This window comes from Camelus bactrianus, chromosome 7 (genome assembly GCF_048773025.1).
Source record: "Camelus bactrianus isolate YW-2024 breed Bactrian camel chromosome 7, ASM4877302v1, whole genome shotgun sequence".
NCBI classification, from domain to species: Eukaryota; Metazoa; Chordata; class Mammalia; order Artiodactyla; family Camelidae; genus Camelus; species Camelus bactrianus.
The window spans coordinates 78,654,410-78,676,294 of record NC_133545.1 but is presented as its reverse complement, the minus strand read 5'-3'; the positions used below and the strand labels follow the sequence as shown (position 1 = coordinate 78,676,294).

Below are 21,885 nucleotides of genomic sequence, written 5' to 3'. Positions count from 1 at the left end.
GGACCCCTTCTCCACGGTGTCTGGTGGGGCTCAGAAGTGTAGCCCCTCCATGCACACTTACTGTGACAGGGAACTTACTCCCGGTGAGGTGACCTGTTCTTTCTTTGGGCAGCTCTGTTTGTTACAAAGTACTTACTAGTCCTCTAATGAAGTCAGGCCTACCTTGGGAAGACTTACCTCTAATACACATTAGAATGAGCTTTAAGGAGTTGATCAAAGCCCAGTCCCCACCCTAAACCAATTAAGTCCGTGGCTCAAACATCAGTGCGTTACTGCAAGTGCCCCTGGGAGATTCACTGGCAGTGAGGGTTGCCCACCGCTCTACTCCTGGGAACCCATCCATTACATTTTTAAAGAGCGCTCTCAGGTTTCACCTTCATCTCTTCTCCAAGAAAATTAGCCTCCAGACTTCATGTGAAAATAATGTTTTAAAGGTCCGTGTGATGAGTATCAGTTTACACTGTTGCAGGTAGGGCTTTTCTTTTTAAGAAATTTGGGGGTTTCAAGATTGATAGTGAGAACCAGGAATTTTGATATGCATAGTGTTAGAATCTAGTTGTCCTGCACAAGTTCAGGCATAGTATTCATCTAGCAGGTTGAAGTAAATATGACCTCATGTTCACAGTTTCTGTGGGGTGTGAGGGTTGCTTTTCCTGGGGGAAATTTTTAGGTTGAATTTCTCACTGAAATGAGGGTCCATCCCAGGTCTCCCATCATGTGATATTCAAACACCCAGAGCATTGTGTCCACCCCCAAAAAAACTGGTGTTCCTGGACCTCTGACCTGGGTGCTGGGGTGAAGATGGGGTGACCTGGTCCTTGGGCGTGGTGCCTGGGGCCTGGGATGACCTGAGAAATGGCATCAGAGGTGAAAATAGAACTGAAGAGTGATCCAGGCGTGGATCTAAGGAGACTCTGCAGAGAGGCCAACAGGGGTGCCACGGGCAGATGGGGAAGTCGGGGGAGGAGGTGTTAAGAGGAACCTGGTGTTTAGTGTGAGAGTTGCTGCCTAGCGGCAGGCCGCAGGCTGCCACCAGGGAGGGAGCTGTGAAAGGCACTGAGCTGGTTATTGATGGTAATTTCCAAGTTGGTCTTACTTTTTTTCCTGCGAGGAATATGAAATATTTCATCCATTTCTACTGAGTAAAAAAACCAGGTCAATATTGCTTCATTTTAATTGAAGTGGTGACAGCAGTCAGCAGTCTGAAAAGCCTACCTTTTCCCAGTTTACCTTTTTTTTTTTTGTGAATTGAAGTGTAGTGAGTTTACAATGTTGTGTTCATTTATGGCGTACAGCAGAGTGATTCAGTTATACATATATGTATTCCTTTTCATATTCTTTTTCATTATAGGCTATTCCAAGGTATTGAATATAGTTCCCTGTGCTATTCAGGAGGTCCTTCTTGTTTATCTGTTTTATAGATAGTAGTTAGTATATGAAAATCCCAAACTCCCAGTTTATCCCTCTACCTCCTTACCCTCCACTTGCCCATAACATATGATGTCACTTATACGTGGAATCTAAAAAAATAACACAAGTGAATTTATTCACAAAATGGAAACAGACTTACTTGTTTTAAAACTCACCAACCCTAACCATACTCTTGAATTGCTGCCTGGTGCTCCTTCATTCGTTCTCTGACTCAAGAAGTCTTGTTCCCTTGGGACCGCCTGCTGCTTCTCACCTGGGAACGTGTCCCACATCTTCAGCAGCTCCCCGGACATATCCCACCTCTCAGACACGTCACACCTCTTGTTTAGTCCCCAACCCAGAGGGCTTCATTCACCTGACTTTGTTTTGCTGTTTCAAATGGAGGCCGTGGGCGACAGGGGACCGAGAAGGACCATGCCTGTGATGGCCACCGTTCTGTCTTCCCCACCACACACAGTCAGTCCTGTTAACTCAGGGAGATTGTTTCTTTGTGAATGAGAGTCGGTTCCATTTCCTTCTCGTCTAATCCCTTTCAGAGAGCGCTCAGCCTTGGTGAGTAATGAAACCCTAGGCTCCATGGCCCCTCTCCAGCTGAGTGTAGTTCCAAACGGTGCTCAAAGCCAACCCTAATTATCTTCAAAGTTTCTTATTAATAACAGAGTAAAGACATGTGAGCGAATATTGAATATTAATTTTCTCTAATAAGAGGGCTGGGATGTTTCATTATGGATGTGAAGCTGTCTCGGGATGTACAGATGGAATACTGGCACGAAGCCTCAGGTGTCGGGAGGGGATGATGGTCCCCTCTGGCAGGAAGCTTCCAATTTTCTGGGACAGCTTTTCCCACATTCTTGCTAAAAAGCCTGTGCCCAGCTCAGTGGCTTGGCAAATAGAGAAAAACCTCCTGGATTTGAATCCCTTTTGTAGAGAATCCGTGATTACTCTCTGGGGTTTTACGTTTTTCTGTTTTCAGTTTTTCCTAGATAAATCAATGGCTAAACTAGTTTGTGGGTTTAGTCTAGTTTAAATCCATCTAAGAGAATGTTGGGCTCTTAAAAGTGTCAGTTCCACTCACACACGTGACCCATGATCTGCCTAGAACAGTACCTGGTACACAGGAAGCTCTTTAAAGTGTGATTAATTAATTACCACAGATTATTAAAGCAAGGCCCAAAATTTCTTTGCTGGGTAGCACTTTTTAAAAAAGCAGATTTGTATTCTTTGTACCTGAGAGTGATAAAATTGCTTCTTTAAAAACAGTCTCTTGCAATTTCATATCAATTATATCAATTTGTCATTTAATTTAGCTTTGGGAAGATTTGTTTTGTATTAGATCAATGATTCTTGGCTTCACCTTAGGAGACCCGCTCAAGACCAGTTAAATCAGAATCTCAGGTGTGGGTTTTGGGCGCCTGGGGTCTTAATTTTTTAACAGCTTCATTGAGGTACAATTCACACTCAGCCAACTGTACATATTTACAGTGAGCAATCTGATTAAGTTTTGACGGATGTATACACTTGTGAAACAGGTGTGTACACACCTGTGACACCATAGCCACAGTCAAGGTAGTGAACACATCACCTCAGGATTCCCGAGTGCCAGCGGGGTTGAGAACCCCTACAGGACAGATGCAGAATCCTGAGCTGTTGTGGGTGTCCTCATCTAATATTTAATAATAGTAACACCAATGAAAATAGTTATTTATAATTTCACGGCCTAGCCCTTGGTTTCCTTTGAGACATAATGTCTTTTTTTTTTTTTTTGAGGCATGCTATGACCGTGTTACGACAAGAAGAAACTTTATCAATTTTTAATGTTGAACTATCAGTGTTTCCCCTAAGCTCTCTTTTCTGTCCCAGAAAGTACTGTCTCCACACAGAGTCTGAGATGGGGGACCAGTTTGTCCATCCTTCCTGCTCTGATATGTTCATTGAAAGACCCAAGCTTTTAGCAGTAAGCTGGGTTAAGAGCCAGCCAGTGCCTCCGGTCACCTGTGACCGAGCAGACCACTCACTGCCAAACCGCTGGTGCACAGCACGTGGCCGGGTCGGAAGGTGTGCTGCTGCTCTGAGCAGACATCCGGCCTGAAAGCCTCTCAGTTCAGTGGATCACAAATCCCAGTGAGGGAAGTGGAACCTCTCGCTTCATACTGCTCCACATACCGACTGTGTAAGAATTTTGCTGATTGTTTTCAGCCAGTATTAGTAAAACAGCATCTTTTTGGAAAATGGTATTAAAAAGTCCGCCAAATGGAGTAGCACTAGTGGCCAATATTTGGAAATTGGTTAAATGAAAGTGATTTCTTCATATGTAGGATATTGAGCAGACATTAAAACTGATTTTGTAGACGGTGTTCATTCTGTATTGTTAAGTGAGAACAGCAAGTGACTAAATCAGTGCGTTCTGTGTGATGCCACTATGATTTTGAAAGATATGTATGCATATATACATATACATATATATGTACATCTGGGGAAAATAGAATACTTGTAAGAGATACATCAAAACATCGACACTTTTTATTTCTGGTGATGGAAGATAAATAACATTTGGTTTTAATTAAAAAAATTTTTTTAACTTTATTTTTATTTATTTTTTGAGAGGGGTTAATTAGGTTTATTTATTTTTATTTACTTTTTAACAGAGGTACTGGGGATTGAACCCAGGACGTCATGCGCGCTAGGCATGTGCTGTACCACTGAGCTATACCCTCCCCCCTGGTTTTAATTTTTTTTTAACTTTACTTTTCATATTTTGGAAAACGAAAACACTTTTTCTGTCAGAAAGAAATAAATGTTATTATTAAAAAATCACCTGCAGAAATTCCCCCCAAATAAAATTAAACCCTGTTCTAAAACAATGCAGTCAAAATGAGGAACAAGGGAGAGGGTATAGCTCAGTGGTAGAGAGCATGCTTAGCATGCGTGAAGTGTCCTGGGTTCAATCCCCAGGACCTCTATTTAAAAAAAAAAATGAGAAAGGAACATAAAAACCATCAGCATGCCAGCTTTGAACTGGTGTGCATTACCCGGTAGGCAGGCACTCAGTGCGTATTTGTGAAGTGATTTGAATAAGTGACTGGAGTTAAGCAAAATAAACAAACCCCTGGTCAGCTTGGAACTAGTTCAGTTGCTGCTCAGAGTCATCGAAGCAGATTGGTTTTGTTTTTTCTATGAAAGTCAAGCTCGAGGTTGCAAAGCAGGTGTTGAAGCGTGTTGGCATTTCATTTCATTTTGACTGCCTCCAGCTGGTATTTAGCAAGCGGACTAGGCACTATGAAAATAAGCAGGTTTCTGCATAGGGGCTTGTTGGCATTGATTCTGGAAAAGCAATTTCAGAGGCGCTTCAATCTGAGGTGTGCTCCCAACATGGGAGGAGACATGAGGTGGCCCACACACCCCTGAGGTTGCGGGAGGTAAAGTGGCCCCAGGGCAGTAGGAACTCCCTGCCTCCCAGTGCGTGTCCCCAACCGCCAGCCCCTGCGCTGGGCCTTGGCTCCGTCCACTCTTTCTGCCACTCGCAGCTTCATTCTCTCTCTGTTTCTCCTTATTACATCTGTCACCGTAGCCTATAAATGAGCTCAGATCTCTCCTGGCTTAAAACCACTTCTCATCTCTGCTGCCCCCTGAGTTAGTATTCTGTTTCTCCCCTCTCTCTCACTGCCAGCATTTCAATGAGGTAGTCAGTATTTACCGCCAGATCCCAGTACCTTCTCCCTCCTCTGGACGCCCCAGCGACGCACGTGGTCTGCCCTTCACAGTATTCGTGTCAGCCATGCACTTCCCCGGGCTACACCGGGTGTGCCTGGTATATGCCTGCCTTTGACACATTTCTCCCTCTGCCTCTGAATGCCTGAACCCAGCAGGCCCGCTGGGGACTGATTTCTGAGACTTCCAGGCATCTCTCAAATTAAGAGTATGGAAAAGTTGGTAGCGGCTCCTGGCTTTATCCATGAACAAGATTTCCCCTATGTGCCCTGGGGTTTTTTCCATAAATCTCACATCTAAAGTGAACTGTCTTTCCAACATTAACTAAAGTTTTATCTCTCACCTAGTGCCTTCCCCTCCTCACAAAGTTTTTGTTTATTTGTTTGCTTGTTTAATAACTTCAGCAGAAATATAGGAGGCATGGCACTGCACAGGGGCAGACAGCCCGGGTGCAAAGCCTGTCTCTGACATAGACACGCTCTCTGACTTCGGGGCGTGTCACTGCTCTTCTCCGGACATCCATATGCCCATGCAGGTCCCGGTGCTGTACAGTAGGACCTTGTTGTTTATCTGTTTTATATACAGTAGTTTATATCTGCTCATCCCAAACTCCTAATTTATCCCTCCCCCCCACCTTCCCAACCCTTTGGTAACCATTGTTTGTTTTCTATGTGTGAGTCTCTTTCTGTTTTGTAAATAAGGTCATTTGTATTGTGTTTTTTAAAAGATTCCACATATAAATGATATCATGTGGTATTTTTCTTTCTGTTTCTGTCTTCACTTATTATGACATTCTCCAGGTCCATCCATGTTGCTGCAAATGACATTGTTTCATTTTTTTTATGGCTGAGTAGTATTCTGTTGTATATTTATACATCACATCATCTTTATCCAGTCATCTGTCGATGAACATGTAGGTTGCTTCTGTGAACTACATTCATATCTTGTGATAACCTATAATGAAAAAGAATATATATATATATCTGAAGCACTATGCTGTACACGAGAAACTAACACAACATTGTAAATCAACTAAACTTGAATTTTTAAAAAATCTGTTCACTCCCCCCCAAAATATGCACATGTAAAAAAATTACTATGGCAATGGCCACTTTATGGGATTATTTATAGGATTAAAAGAAGTATTGTCTGGGAGGCCCTTAGCCCACATCTGGCCCCTGAAGGCTCTCACGGAGTGCTGAAACACTCCCTTTCTCACTGGCTCCCACCTTTTCATACCTGAAAACAGGTTCCAAAGAAGGAAATCGCACTGAGGTGTGAGCGTTGAGCCGCCAGCAAGTTTGTGCGATTTGAACTGATGTCCCCAGCACACTGCCAACTCACAAGCCTCTCAGGCAGTCACTGTAAAATCACCAACCACAAACATAAGGCCAGCGAATGCCAAGGGTCCCTTCTCTCTGCTTTGCTCAAGAGGAGTGATCTGTCCAAAGAATCTGAAATAACAGAAAATGTACATAACACGTATTCAGGCAGCAGGTGGTGTTCTGACGCCGGAGCTCTCTGGGCTGTCAAGTCCCCCCACATCCACAGCCGTGGCGGAGGGAGCGGGGAAGCATCACATTTCCTTCTTTTCTGGGAATTGCCATCTTTTTCTTGGAATTGCCATCTTTTTCTGATGCCAGTGTCTTCTCACTGGATTTACTAGAGAAGAAAAGTCTCACTGTTCTGGAAACACTAGAAAACGTTCCAGAACTTTCTTAGCGTTCTTCCTAGCAACAGATCCAGTGGCGTCCCCCACATTTCTTCTGGGTGGCACCGTTCTTGTGCTGTTTATCAGTTTCTGCCACCAACTAGCCATTACAGCCTTGGGCCACAAGTCCACCTTCAGTGCCTCAGTTTTCTCCTCTATTAGATGGGTAGAATAAGATCGCCTGCCTCATAAAGTTATTATGAAAATCAAATACATGCCAGCCAGTTGCAAAAGTACCCAGTGGGGCGTAAGCAATCTGTATATGTTGCCATGTAGTCGTTTTACCTGCGTAAACAGTAAATGCACCTGTGGGTTGGTGGGGGTAATGTGAATCACAAAGCTTGCCTCTGGGGTCCTGGCTTTGCCACGTACTGGCTGGGAAGAATCACTAAGTCACCCACGCTTACTGAAAGTTTATTTTCATCTGTAAAATGTCAAGAAGAATACTTTTTTTTCCAGTGTTCAGTGAGTTTACTTCTGTGAAAAGTACACCACAAAACGCCGTGCAGCACAGAGTGGTATTGTTATCTCTTATTTCTGTCTTTGAGCAGAAGTTGCTACGTCATAGTCACCTTTGTGTTTCTTGTGGCTCCCAGGGCTGGACCTGGTCCTAGTGGACCTAAACAGTAATTGTCCAGTGAACGGTTTAACAGTTCAACGCAGCTGAGAAAGAAAGAAGCAAGCCGGAAGGCCTCTGCGTGGTCAACAGAGACAGCATGAAATCTACACATACACTCACGTGCTTTCTCTAAGTCGGGCTCATCAGGCTCCCCCTCTGAAGCTTTCTAGTCTTCCTTTATACAAAGTCAGTCCCAGGAGGACCAGAAATATCCAGTTAGAGCCGTGAGAATGGGTTTGGTTGCTCTGGGCAGGCACAGTGACCACCATGAGAAATTACAGCTCGATAGCCTGACAGTCATGGTGGAGACAGAAAAACTGTGAAAAGCAGATAAAATAAATTAAAAAGCCCTCAGTGTGGGTTGTTTTTTTTTTTTAACTCTAAGGAGAAATCCCACAGGGTTGACTGAAAGCTAAGTTAGATAAAGCAGTTAAGATCCTTGGAGAACAATTTCACTTTGGCAGAGGTATACCAGATGACTGCAAATGACAGATTCTGCTAATTTTCCTGATTGCTTCAGGGAAGGATGACGTGAACTTAGTTCTGTTTTTGCAATATGTTTCTCAAACATAACTTCTTGGTCTGCTGCACAGGTAATTAACCACAAAGTTCATGTTGCTAATTATCTCAACTATGGCCTAATTTTTTCTAATGAGACTGAAACCTAATTCTTCTGGGTTTTGCAATCTCTACCAAGTAAATGTTAAAACTTTTATCCAGCAAACAAATTGGTCATGTCAGTTTATGTAGCTATTTATATCTTCAGGCTGATCTGCTGTCAATTTGTAGAATTGGTAATTATTAATTTTAAGGCATGACCTGGACCCTAAAATTAATTCATTTTTGTTTATTAACAATTTTGTCTTCACTATTTTTATGCCATTGTTTAATAGTGTTCAATTCCATGTAGTATCATAGTATGAACATCATTCTAAATGGCTTGCTTGTCTACTCTGTAGATGACACGGAGGTGAAAAGCAAAACAAATATTTTGGAAGGGCAGAATTGAGATGTCAAAGGTTTTTGGCAAGTTGGAATGATGGACTCATTCTAAAAAGGTGAAATATTAATGAAGTGAAAATAAAGCCTTCTCTTGGTTCTAACAAAAATACCTACAAAAAGTTAATGGAGATATTGTCAACCTGATATGCAGCTGTAAGGATGGCTGGTAAGTGAGGAGCCACAATTTTAGTCCCTGTGTATTGGGCACTTGGGGCTGTAGAGAACAGACTCACTCACGGCACCCTAGGGAGGAGGGACCGATCCCTGTCTGGATATGGGAAGTGAGAAGTTTCAGGGTTGGAGACAACTTCAGGGAATGGGTCTTCTCTCTCATGGTCTCTTTTCTAGCCTTTCTGCTTACCTCTGCATGTTGAGTGGGTTCTCCCCTGACTCCTGACATCCAATCCAGATCCCCGAGAGTCGATTTGGTTGACTTGGCTGACCTTCTGGGACAGAGACCATTGGCACAAAGCTGCCTCGTGGCTCATCCTCCAGCCTTGAGTCAGGTTGCATACCCCGGGTCTGATCTGTGGCCACTTCTGCTAAAATAGCAATTGACCCCTGCTTTTCTGAGCAGTGGGCTGTGGCTGGGGAAGTCTGCACTAGGATGTGAATCTGGATCTGTCTCCCAGGATCAGAACTGGGGCCAAGGAGTGAAAGCTACAGGAAAAGAGTTCCCTGAAAATGGAAAAGGCCGTAGGCAGATAGATGGTAGGACACACCTTCCGGGCCCCTTCCAGTTCTCAGAATTGCATCTTCATTTTTACTGTCGCTCTTTTATGTCTTCCCAGAAGTGTCTGATGAAAACCATCTTTTCACATTGTTTTTAGAATGAGCGCTGAAGGTGCTTCTGGCGCAGTGTAATTAGGACCCGCTGAAGGTGTCAGGAACAGTAACGCTTTTGCATTAGGCTCTTAAATAAAATATACTTCATATCCGGAATATTAGTAAATGAGATTTTATTATAGTCAATCACAAGGCTATTTAAAGAAGGCAAATAATTTGCATAATGTAAATGTACTGGAATAGCAAACTGCAACAAGGCTCCTTCTCTAAGGTTTTCAAGATGAGTCTGAGAATGTTTCTGACACTTTTTTCCTAATGAATTTTAAATGGTGTTCCAGAGAGTTCAGTTAGGTTTTTAAACTCCCGTGTCATGACAGACTGAATCATTTAGGGCAGATTTTTGTGGTGACTCTTCCTTTAGCTGTCTGAGCAGAAGTCTCCAGTATAGTGTAATTAACTCTCACCTTTCAAATTCTACGTGTGTGTGTGTGTGTGTGTGTGTGTGTGTGTGTGTGTGTGTGTGTTTGTGTGTGTGTGGCGGGGGAGAATGCAAATCATTCCATAAAATGCAAATCCTTTCCCAGACAACAGAAATCAGTTATTTCATCGGAGAATATCTGGAAGCACCAGGAAGACCCCAGGAGGCTTCAATGTGACGATGCACTGTGACCAAAAACGACAAGGCAGATAGAGGGCGGAGTAGCCTTGTCCCAGCTGCCTGATCACTGCGTTCCCTCGAGGCAATCCATGGTTAGGAGAGAGATGAGCCACATTAGAATTCCACTTCTCCCATTTTGTAGAGAAGACAAAGCGCTCTTGGCCTCAGTCACCTCATTTATAAACTGGAGACAACAGACCTCAGGTTGGAGAGCTCTCGTGAAAATTAAAGCTCTTCTAAGCACAGTGTCTCGCTCACATGGAGTGCTCAACAATTTAGCTGCTAGGGTTATTTTTATCTGCATTGTTCCTTAAGGGGTGGCAACCCTGAGGTTATGCTCTCCTCTGCCCAGAGTGTCAGTGGCACCGAGCCCTCATCTACGGTGTGACTCTGTCTTCCTTTCACGTCCAGCCCAGCCTGAAACAGGGTTGTGTCCAGCCCCAGCTCGTGAGCGGCCTTTCACCTCCGCAGAAGGCTTGATTCCATCCTGGCATTGCCACTTTGCTTGGGCCTCGCATAAGTCACTGAACCTTAGTCCCTCCTCAAAAAGTGGGAAACTATTGGGGGGGTGGGGAGAACTCAGTGGTAGAGCACATGCTTAGCATGCACGAGGCCCTGGGTTCAATCCCCACTATCTCCACTAAAATAAATAAATAATTAATTAATTAATTAATAAACCTAATTACCCCCCCAAAAAAACCAGGATAAAATACTGGGCTTTCAAAAGAAAAATTATATATAAAAAAAAGAGTAAGAAAAATAAACGTCTAAAAAAAAGAAAATTGGGTAACTATTTAATTTTATAGGGTTTTAAAATTTTGGTTACTACTAATTTAAACTGTATTTGTTTGAAAACAAACTTGAGTTACCAGGTGCAGAGAAGAGAGAATTTTAGCGCTGAGTGAAGTCGCTGAACAATGTCTCCTGTGATTTTCTCTCCTTTGAAAAAAACTGCCCGTGCTTGGGCGCCGTCCCACCTGATCTTCCGACTCAACTGGTCAGGGATTTATTTGGCTGCACGGGGCCAAGCCACTGATATTTTGTGAAAGCCCCCCCAGTGGTACACATGTGCCGGCGAGCTCAAGAAGCAGTTAGCAAGCCTGAGGTCAGACGCTGAGTCGGAAAGACAGGTCCAGACTCCCGGCTTCGGCTCTGCTCACCCTCCAGTGACCCCAAGTTCTGGTTTAAAAGAGGTTTTCTGAACATTTTTTTTCCTGTGATTATTTTTTTACCCTTTCTCATAAAAGTGAGGTATTAAATCAACACGCTGTTCAAACACTTCTGTTGGTTGGCTTCCGTTTAATTAAGGTTTCATTCTGGGCTGTTCCACCTTAACCTTGTGCTTGCTTTCTTACAATGGTGTGTCCTGAAACTTCATTCCCAGATCCTTTTCTCACTGCCTTCAAAGCCACCTCTAAAATGTAATTGCCTTGCTGCGTTCCTCGCTGGCATCGCCAACCTTGATCAAATACTGGGTTCTTCAGTGTTTGTTCTTTTCTGTCTGCATTAGATTCTTTCCAGCTGCAGCCTGTGTGTTGCTGTGATCAAAAAGTACCGTGTATTCCCATGAAGCTTTGGAATAGAATAAAATCAAGTACCTTTTCCCCCTCTTTGATTTGTGTGCACAGTTGTTTCCTGCTAGTTAGGGGTCATTCAGACGTCTGTCTGTACCAAAATGTAATTGGAATTGTGTTACTTGTTTTCATTACCTGTTGCCATTACATTGCTTAAAGTTTCTCAGACATTGATGTCCTTAAGTATTATCATGGGGTTTAGTACATATTAAGTTCCCTTAGTCAATTTTCGTAGGAGAGTTGAGTGAAATCTCAGCTGAATAGAATTAACTAGCCCCAAACAATTTACACTGTTCTGTGTGTGATTTTTTTTTTCCTTTCAGAAAGCTTTGTGATATTCTTTCTTCGTGGTATTTCACTCCTGTTTGTTGAAAACTTTGACCAAAGCTGCTCTAAGTAGCTGGCATCGTGAGAACAGGACGGATTCCAAAATCAGGGAAGCTTTCAGGAGGCTCCTGGACCAGCGGATCTTCTGAAGGTGAGAGTGAAACCGTTTTCTCTTTGTCTTTGGAAATCTAAATGAGCTGTTCTGTCTTTCAAGATTGGCTTCTTGGAAGAGGGTGAATAGGGGAATTGGTTATTGAAAATTCTCTGCAAAGAATTGAGAGGTTTTCTTTTTCAGGAGACTTGAGAGTTTTTCTTTTTCAGGAGATTTTTTTGTTTTTTAGTAGTTATGAAGGAAATCAGTTGGCTGTTTTGACCAAACAGGAATTTATTTGAAGTGTAGCTCGGATAGCTGAAGACTTATGTGAACACACACACCCAGCCACACACACCCTCCCTTAAAAAAAAAAAATCAGTAACACTTCTCTTCTCAGAGACATTTCTTATGTATTTAGGGTCTCTGTCAGCCTTCATATCTGCATTACCTTGCCTTCTAGGATTGTTTAAGAATCGAACAATAGAACTTATGTGAAAGCACTTTGTAAGTCACAAAGTACTATTTGCATAAGTAAGAAAAACAGTGGCTATTTCCGAACATTTGTAACCCTCCAAAATGCTCTCATACCCTCCAATCTGTTTTCCTCCATCATTTGATTCATTTTTAATTTCGATTCAGTAAACTTTGCTAGGATCTCAAGAAACAAAGGTGATAAGTCCTTCCCTTCAAGGAATATCTGTCAAATGCAGAAGATAGACACAGAAATAAATATGACCAACTCCAATAGGATAAAAGTATATTGAGAGTGTTAATCATTAAGGAATGGAAAAGGCATCACGTCAGCCTATGGCCAGAGGATTGTGTGTGTAAAAGTGGGCTTCCTGGGGGAGGTGAGCCCTGAAATGGCCCTTGAAAGATGAATAGGAGTTAGCCTGATACACAGCAGGGTCAGCTGGAGGAAGGCATTGCAGTCAGGCGCAGTGGTATAGGTGTATGAAACCCATGTGTGGAAGTTGTTCGGGATTGTTAAACCATAGATATGGGGTGTGTATGTGTGTGTGTGTGTGTGTGTGTGTGTGTGTGTGTGTGTAAGCACTGAGGGGTTTTAAGCTGGCTGGGGAAAGTATAGAGAAAGAATTGCAGGTGAGTGGGGTTGAAGGAAGGCAGATTCATTTTGTAATGATCTGGGGAAGAGACACAGGGGCTAGAATTAGGGTGGAAGCAATGAGGAATAGAGAGAATTTTGAAAGAGCTAGAACATTCCGGATGTGGTGATAGTTTGGGCACTGGAAGGACCTGTTAGGACTTGGAATTGTCAGGTTTCTGACTCGGATGACTATAGTGATGCTGTCAAGAGAATTTAGGAGGGAAGTGGACTGATTGTTGGGGAGGAGAGGATTTTGAGGTGTATTTGGGGCATCTGGTAGAAATGTCCGCCAGGCGGTTGGAAATGTTAAGTATGGAGGTCAAGGGAGGGCTCAGGGCTAGCAACATTGATTTGGGACTTACAGGCAATAGCTAAAAATCTTTTTTAAAATACAAATTTGATTTTGTACTTAAACCTTCAATATTGTTCATTCAAGCACTTAAAACAACTCACATTCTCAGTTTCCGTTTTGTTTTGAGATTCCCTCTCATTTCGTTTGTATCTGTACTTGTTGGTTTTATTTTCTTGGCAGATAACTCAGGATTTTTCCAAATGACAAATATTGTGACCTTTTTAGTTCGATGAAAGGAATTTCCAACTGGTGTTTAAAAAACAATGTAAACTCTAAAATTTAGGAGCGTTACAAGGCAGTGCCGTGCTCCATTTTCATTCACAGTGGTTATAGAAATCATTTAAGCAAGGTGCAAAAGTATAGTTCTTTTTCTGTATAAATCAAGGTTTCTTGTCAATTCCTCGTTTTCACTGCTCTGCCCAGGATCGGAGTATTGCTTATAGGAGACTAAGCAGGACCTTTCTTGGGTTCTTGGGGGGGGAGGGGTGCCAGGGTCCCTCCCACTGGGTCTTCCCAGCACCAGCCCAGAGCATCATTAAGGAGACTGTAATAACAGAGGCTGCACTGTTCGCTGTCAAGTCTACCCGAGCTAGACTTTTGAAATACATTACTCAGAGCCTTCTTTGAGGGAATGTCATGGGTAAAAATTTTAAATTCAAATGCACTATTTTGAGTGCATGTTATTTGATTACTGTGGCCTTATAATTAGCTTACTGACTTTTTTCCTGAAGACCTGTTGGAAAAAAGACAAATCGCCCCTTTTTGATTCTTTCTAGTCCACCTCTCTACCATCCTTCCAGAAACTTTAAAGATCGGTTAATCTGTCACTTCCATTTTTATACGCGAGAGAATTAATTTGAAGCAAAATTAAGTCCCTGACTCAGTGCTGACAGCTGGAGGCACAGTCCTGGTCTGCTGAGACCCATTCTGTCCTTTCCACTTTTATCATTTTTTTTCCCCTCTTATTCCAAATCTTTACTGAACTGTGAAGTTATCTATGTGTCTTAAAATAGGAAACTGAAGTAAGTAAATCAGTTCACACTGATGGCGTACGTTAATCACGCTGCATTCAACAAACAGATTTTGCTTTAATACTTTAGGCTCTGATTAAGGTTTTATTATTTTTTGTTTTTATACCTAAATTTTTTTTAGCATGAATTTTATTTTTGGTGTCCTTTATTTCTTTCTACTGGTTCCACTGCTAAAAGGAAGGATTGGAAGAGAATCAAAACCACCCCTGTTCTCCTGTACACCAGAAACGAATACAACATTGTAAATCAACTATGCTCCAATTAGAAAAAAGCACCTATGCTTAAATCCCAGTTTAAAAAGGACTGTCATCTCAACATCCATTTTCAAGCCAATTTTCCCATAATAGGTACTTGCAGTAACAACGTATTAGGCATGTTCACTAACAATGCAGGTGCTGGCTACACAACCCAGTTTCCTGAAACATCTTATTTTTTTTTCAGTTTTATTTTTCCTTTTGAAATAAAAGATAACTGTCATACATTTAAAAAAAAGACACTCATCATTTATTTTCAAATCAACACTTTTAAGCAGAAGATACATGTTAATTTGGTTAAATGCATTGCAGTACCCTATGAATTTCATGTATAGAAAATGAATTTATGTAAATGCTGAGTTGCTGTAACTTAGAATGACGTCACATGCATGCAAGTTGTAGGTGGTCTCAGGGACAATGAGTTGTTCTCTAAAACTCACAGAACGGTCAGTCATTGCTGTGAAGCCAGTGGGCTGGAACTCGTCAGGGTGCATGTGCCCAACATGATTCACTCATCCTGGGAGAGGGCTGCCAGTGACAAAAGGAGTTTCCGCTTGTTTCTGTGCAGGACACAAGAAATATGTCTGTCTGTTATGGTCTCTCTCTTTTCCTGCCTTTCTGCCTCACTCATAGTCTCTGTGTGAGGGACACACACTAATACAGTGTCTCCAAAACTCAGTATTAGGGGGAGACCCTTGACAGTTTGTGGTCATAGAACTAGTGGTGGAAACAGTATATCATGGATAGGGGAAGCAGGCCGATCACCCTTCACTTGGTAATGGGTGAGAGCTGTGGGGAGACATTGCCAGATGTGTTTGCCCTCTGCATAGCTTGGCCACATTGGGCAGGATGACAGCGTGAATAGAGATGGACAGATGTGGAAGCTTCTGCAGACAGTGACCATAAGATGGTACGATGACTGAGAAAGGGCAAGTCAGCTTTCACCACTGTCCTTTGCTTGATGGTAGGGCCTGGTAGGGTGTTCTATTGAACTGTCTTACTGTGGACAACAGTATTAGATGGCTGCCTTCTGCTCGGAGTCCAGAGTGAGTGTTGCAAGTACCATTATGCCAACAAAGCAGTAGATAGTGTTTATGTTTGCTTTGGAGGTGCCACTTTAAAATATTGGGAATTTGGTTAATTCAAAAAGATACACATACCCCAATGTTCATAGCAGCACTATATACAATAGCCAAGACATGGAAGCAACCTTAATATCCATTGACAGATGACTGGATAAAGAAGCTGTGGTATATGTATACAATGGAATACTACTCAGCCATAAAGAAGAATAAAGTAATGCCATTTGCAGCAGTATGGATGGACCTGGAGATTGTCATACTAAGTGAAGTAAGCCAGAAAGAGAAAGAAAAGTACCATATGATATCACTTATATGTGGAATCTAAAAAAATGACACAAATGAACTTACTTACAAAACAGAAATAGACTCACAGACATAAAAACAAACTTATGGTTACTGGGGGAAATTGGGAGTGGGTATAAATTGGAAATTCAGGATTTGCAGATACAAACTACTATATATAAAATAGATTAACAACAAGGTTCTACTGTACAGCACAGGGAGCAATATTCAATATCTTGTAATAGCCTATAATGAAAAAGAATCTGAAAAGGAATATATCCATGCATAACTGAATCACTATGCTGTACACCAGAAATGAACACAACATTGTAAATCGGCTCTACTTCCATTAAAAGTTTAAAAATTTTTAAAAAAGTATTTAGAGTTTGAACTAATATTCAGGACTGCCCCCATGTACCCTGTGGTTACAGCACAGAGTTCTGCTGGAGGAGGATTGTTTAGGGAAAACTATGGAAAGCAGAAACCCGTAGGGGAGTTGCCAGGCTGACACTTTTGAATGGGCAGTCTTCCAACAGGCTCAGATCATACTTAACAGTAAAATGTGTTAACCTCATGCCCTTTTGTCGTGGGGGATTTTAAAAAGAGAGGAGACCGGAAATGCTGATCCACCAGCTTTTTGTTACAAATTCAGCCCCACTGGAGAGGTCATAGGCTGTCTCAGCAGTTTGTGGGCCGTTTTGGTGGCGGACAATGATGGTGGATTTCTAATCAGACAATGTCCTGCTACATTTGAATCTTCATTCTCCATTGCCTTTTGTTGTTGGAGTGCTTTCGAAATTATCCTTGATTCAGGTTTACTATTAACTTTTTGAACTCTCGCTTCTGCACTGATACCTTGCTGCTCATGTTAAAATGAGAATGGTGACTGGAGAATTTACTTTTGCATCCGTTAATAGAATAGCAAGGCAGCATCATATGAATTAATGACTCCTCACATTTTCCCATAATATAAGCTGGATTTGTTATCCCCCCGGGGGAGCTATTTCAAATTCATGTCCTAATAAACCATTCTAGCGAGTTGTTGGCTTTCTAGCTTTTTAAAAGCTTCTCCATAATGGATAAATAGATAACAACAAATAATACATAATTTTGATTTTAAACCTTAAAAACATTTTTGATTGTTCTCATTATAAAATGGAAAATGAAACAGAACTTCCTCTTCAACAATCAATAGTGTAAGTATTTGTGCTGTTTATTTTTAAGTTGAGAATCATCCTGAAGCAATTATGTCTCTTTAATGTGGTTTAGAAAATAAAATCTATGGGGAAAGATTAAGGGCAAAAAATTATTGAGGATGCCGAATTACTAATAGGTTTTATCCATCCTTTTGTAATGGCTTTCCTTTAGAGGACATGTGTATTGTCACTGACAGAACTATTCAAAAATGACCGTATCCACTTGGGTAATAATGATCTGTTACCAGTGTTTGACATCATTCTCTCGCCTCTTCTGTTTCCCCTTTTGCTATCCATATTTCCAGTTTTGTTTAGAATCATCACATTGCTGTATGTGTGTCACACAGAGAATGTGACCCAGCAAAGGGACAGAGACAGAAAAAGAAAGACAGGAAGGCGAGTTTGAGCGAAGATCTTTCAGAACATGAAGATAGGCTGGCTTCCCAAACTCAGAAAGAGGCTGAAAGGCGAGAGTGAGATGTTTTTCGTTTCCTACACATACACCAAAGCAGGATTTCTAGTTCTTTTCCCACCTGTGCCTTACTTCTTTGGCATTAAAGTTACGTGACTTGAATGACTTTTCAAACTTACAAACCCATAAACAGGCACCAGGAACCATATCCTAAGTTTGGTATCTGAAATAAAGTCACTGTTGTGGAGCTGTGATGGGTCACCCAGTTTCCTCGCCCCCTTTGGGACTGAGATGCTCTTTCCCCAGCCTCTGGGAATCTTGACAGCTGAGAGCTCACATCTGGGTCTCTTCTGAGTGACTGTCGTCAGCTGTTAGCTGAAGAGGGTTGCCTCAGTCAAGATTCTCCCACTGCCCCAGGGTGGCAGGGTGCATTCAATGGCTCGTCAGTTGGGGGACTCAATGGCTGGTCAGTTTGGGGCACAAAGGCCCTTGCCCCAAATCAGGACAACTCTGTAGGATCTGTAGGGTCCGCTGGGGCTTTTGTTGTGGCTGTGTCACAGCCCAGCTTCTCCCACTGTCTCTCCTGCTTTGTTCACTCTCCCATACACGTTGAGCCCAAGAGCCTTCATGAGTGAAATTTGCACCTGCAAATCCTCATCTCAGAGTCTGGTTCTAGGCACACCTACCCGCAGCAGTTGAAGTTCATGGGCCACGCCCCTGTGCGCATCTGAGTGTGAGATTATGTATCTTTATAGCCCAAGCCCTTCCTGTGAAAACTGGGGATAACGGTACCGACCTCCTAGAGCTGTTGCCAGGGTTGGATAGCAAAGTATTCAGTGCCTGGCATACAGGAAGCACTCATTAAATTGTAGCTTTTGTTGTAATTACCTGCAGATAATCCATAACTGGTGCACTAGTTCCGGCCGATTGATTACAAGGCAGAACACATTTTAATGTCATTTTTATTTATTTTAATGGAGTTTCAGGTTAATAAAAGATGCATCACCTGCAAATTTAAATGCTTCTTTGTCATTGTTGGTTCCTTTGGTTAAGTATGTGGAGACATTGGACGGGGTTCCAGAGGGAACCTAAAGTCATTCAGGAGGTGAAAAGAAAGTCCTGTGAGTAAAAATGAAGGAATCTGGAATTAAGATTGGAAGATTGAGGCATGACTTGCCTTCTGTCTTCAAGTAAGTGCAGGGCTTGTGAGGAGGACATTGGACATGTTTTGTTCATTTTCACAGAGGACAGAACAAGGGGAAATGGACATAAAATAAAGGAGGAAGATGTATAGTTGGGTTTGTGTCAAGGGAACTCTTTGCTCTTGGACAATTACACACGGGAAGGAGCTTGTAGAATATGTACTTTAAAAAAATCTCCCCCCTAAAAGAAAAGATAACATTCAGTTCTGAATCACTGAGATGCTTCCCAGAGAATTTACAGGGAACTCTGAACTCTGGGATTCTGTGATTTCAGATTGCAGAAATGATGCTTCCTTAGAAACTCAGACACGTATATTCTGTTTTGCAAATGGGAGAAAATAATTGCTATTTGACCACCTTCATTTTCTTTATAACTAAGTTTCTTGTAGTATCTTTAAAAATGTCCACATGCACTTTGTATGTGGTTTTCTGATAATGTAACACATCTTTTTCATTGAATAGGTGTATTTCTGTCCATTTTAAAATCTGATAGATCTTATTATCATAATTTTCAATCTTGTATGTCATTTATTTATATACTAGATAAAAATAAATTAAAAGCTTACCATCCTGGGCCATTTATCTATATCCAGTGTGAGTTCTTTTGAGACTCAGACCTTGGGATGATGTTAAAATTAACACCCCTGTGTATTAAATCACTCTGAAGGGCTTTAGAAAAATAGCAAGAAGTCTGGAACTTTGGATACCATCTTTTTCAATCAATTAATGGCTTTGAGATAAGATTAAAGAATGGATATGGGATGAAGTTTTTAAGTTAAGAGTTCTTTTAAGACTTCAGTGTCAAAAGATAAGAGGAAGCCACTGAGAAGTTTCTCAGTGACTAATAAGGGTATTGGATTTTGCATTTTCCCCTTGGCATGTCTCATCCAGTGGTCACAGACAGAGACAGACCCAGGTGGATGAAGGAGCCCTGGGCTGCAAGCCCAAATGCCTGACCCTGCTTCCATCACAGTTCCCGGGTGCTCTGTCCTTCCCTTGTAGAACCTTGTCTGCATGGATTTCCTTCGGCTTTCTAGTCCCAGCATCCGATCTTAGATGCTCATCACGCCACAGTACCTTCTTTCAAAGAAGCCCAGCAGACCTGAGGGTTCAACCTCTGAGGGTTCTGCCTAGGGGCCCCATCACGCCTAATTGTTTTAATTTTTTTAAAGCCTCCTAAGGTAGATAGAGGTTCTGTTTAAGATTTCACTTGAATAAATGGATCCACTACTAGAAACATGAGTTTTACAGATATGCCTCCTGATTCCATGTCTTCAGTATTCTCCCCAATAATATCCCATTAAAATACTCAATTTCATTCCATCTGTTCCTGCCAAGTTGAACGTCTTCAAATGGCTCCGTGCTTCACGAGGGAAAACGTACAGCATCCTTACACCGGTGTCCCCGGTGTCTCTCCCCACCGCATCGGTGGAGGGGCCTCCGTGTTCTGACATGTATGTTTATCTTGATCTGATTATCGATTACAGAGCCCGAGACTGTGTGTGCTCCCACAGGCAGCTCATTCAACTGAGTTCCTGTCTGAGTTTACTGAGCATTGTCCTTGCCTTTCTAATAAGCTACCTAAGCCCACACGCTCCTCCTCCACAAAGTCCTCCTTGATTATTGCAGCCCTTATTAATCTGACCCATGTCTGAAATTCTCTCACACAGATGGGCATGGATGCTCATCTACATCACAGTTTACCCAGTTGACAATGGTGTTATGTAGAACATGTGTGCATGGTGTTGCTATCGCCCCCTCTGGGGCATCAGGCAGAGCTACAGCGGTCACTGACCACCACTCACCAAGGGAAATCATCCCCAAGTGTAAATTTTCAGTGTGATATATGCATTAAGATAAGAAAGTAAATGTCTTCTGGAAATAAATTTCAGCAACATGGATGGAAATAAAAGTGATCTGGGCCTCTTATTACCTTAAGTTGCAAAACATTGAAGCTCAAAGCCCTTACTTAAGGTGAGATGATGTAAATTTTAAGCATAATTCTGCCTCTCACTTGGGTTCATCAGCAGGTCATTTATCCTTTATGATCTTCTTGTTAGTAACTGTAGTAATACTGCTATTCTTTGTTCTTTGCACTAAACAAAGCACTTTTGCGTGTTCTTTGGTTTGAACTTCACAGTGACCCATGAGGGACTCAGGTAAGCTCGCATCTGTGAAATAAGAAAACTGAGCTTGGGGACATGCCCCCAAATCTTAATGTGATAAGCTGACAATAGGCAATAAAACTCGAATCTTCTGGCTTTTATTTAAGTGCTCAGCACATGTTACTTAAAGTGTCGTCTATGGACCAGCTGCATGGACATCACCTGGGAGCTCGTTAAAAATGCAGAAGCTCAGGCCTCACCCCAGACCTGCTGAATCAGAATCTGCATGTTAACAAGATGCCCAGGGATTCATGTGTACTTTAATGTGGGAGAAGAGCTGTAATATAAGAGCAGTTTAAGTCTCTGAAGTACAAACATTAAAAGGTGCTTAAAATTTCTGTTCTTACCACTGCCATCAGATCTCTCCCAAACTCCCCCCCCCCTTTTTTTTAAAGAGATTTCTAGCAGATCTGATAGATTTTTAGTTACTTTCAGGTTTTTTCTTTTAAATAAGTTCAATACTTTAAAAACTTCAAACTCATATGGAAATAAAGGCTTTTCTTTTCCCCATCCCACTTTGTGCCCTTCAAAAGGTTTTTCTTTGCCTGCTCTTAAACCAAATGGACTCGCTTCCCAGTTCTCACTTTAACTGATGCATCGTGGTGATGCTCATGGTTCAGAATTAGAAATTCAGTGGCCCCACTCAGTCTCCAGTGAAACTCAGAAGGGAAAACCAGGCACACATACCCAACATAAAATAACCACGACGTTTCAGTCTCTGTTCCCTGTATTTCACCAGGTCATTGGCCCAAGGGTGACAAAGGGTTGCCTTTGGCAAATACCGAAGTGGATAAAGAATGAGACTGTACTTCATTAAAACGAAACATTTTTCAACTGCTTGTTGTTAATTTTTATTTAAAATTTTCAATTTTCTTTGACTAGGAAGCCAAG

General features: G+C 42.0%; 1 protein-coding gene across 3 annotated transcripts in view; it reads left to right on the top strand.

Moving 5' to 3' along the window:
- NRCAM (neuronal cell adhesion molecule) overlaps positions 1-21,885 on the top strand; it is a 266,458-nt gene that overhangs the window by 43,803 nt on the left and 200,770 nt on the right. For all 3 annotated transcript variants that reach the window (XM_074367673.1, XM_074367671.1, XM_074367672.1), the window contains exon 2: positions 11,813-11,967. The gene's annotated coding sequence lies outside the window, so the exon portion shown is untranslated. The remainder of the gene's footprint in view (positions 1-11,812; positions 11,968-21,885) is intronic.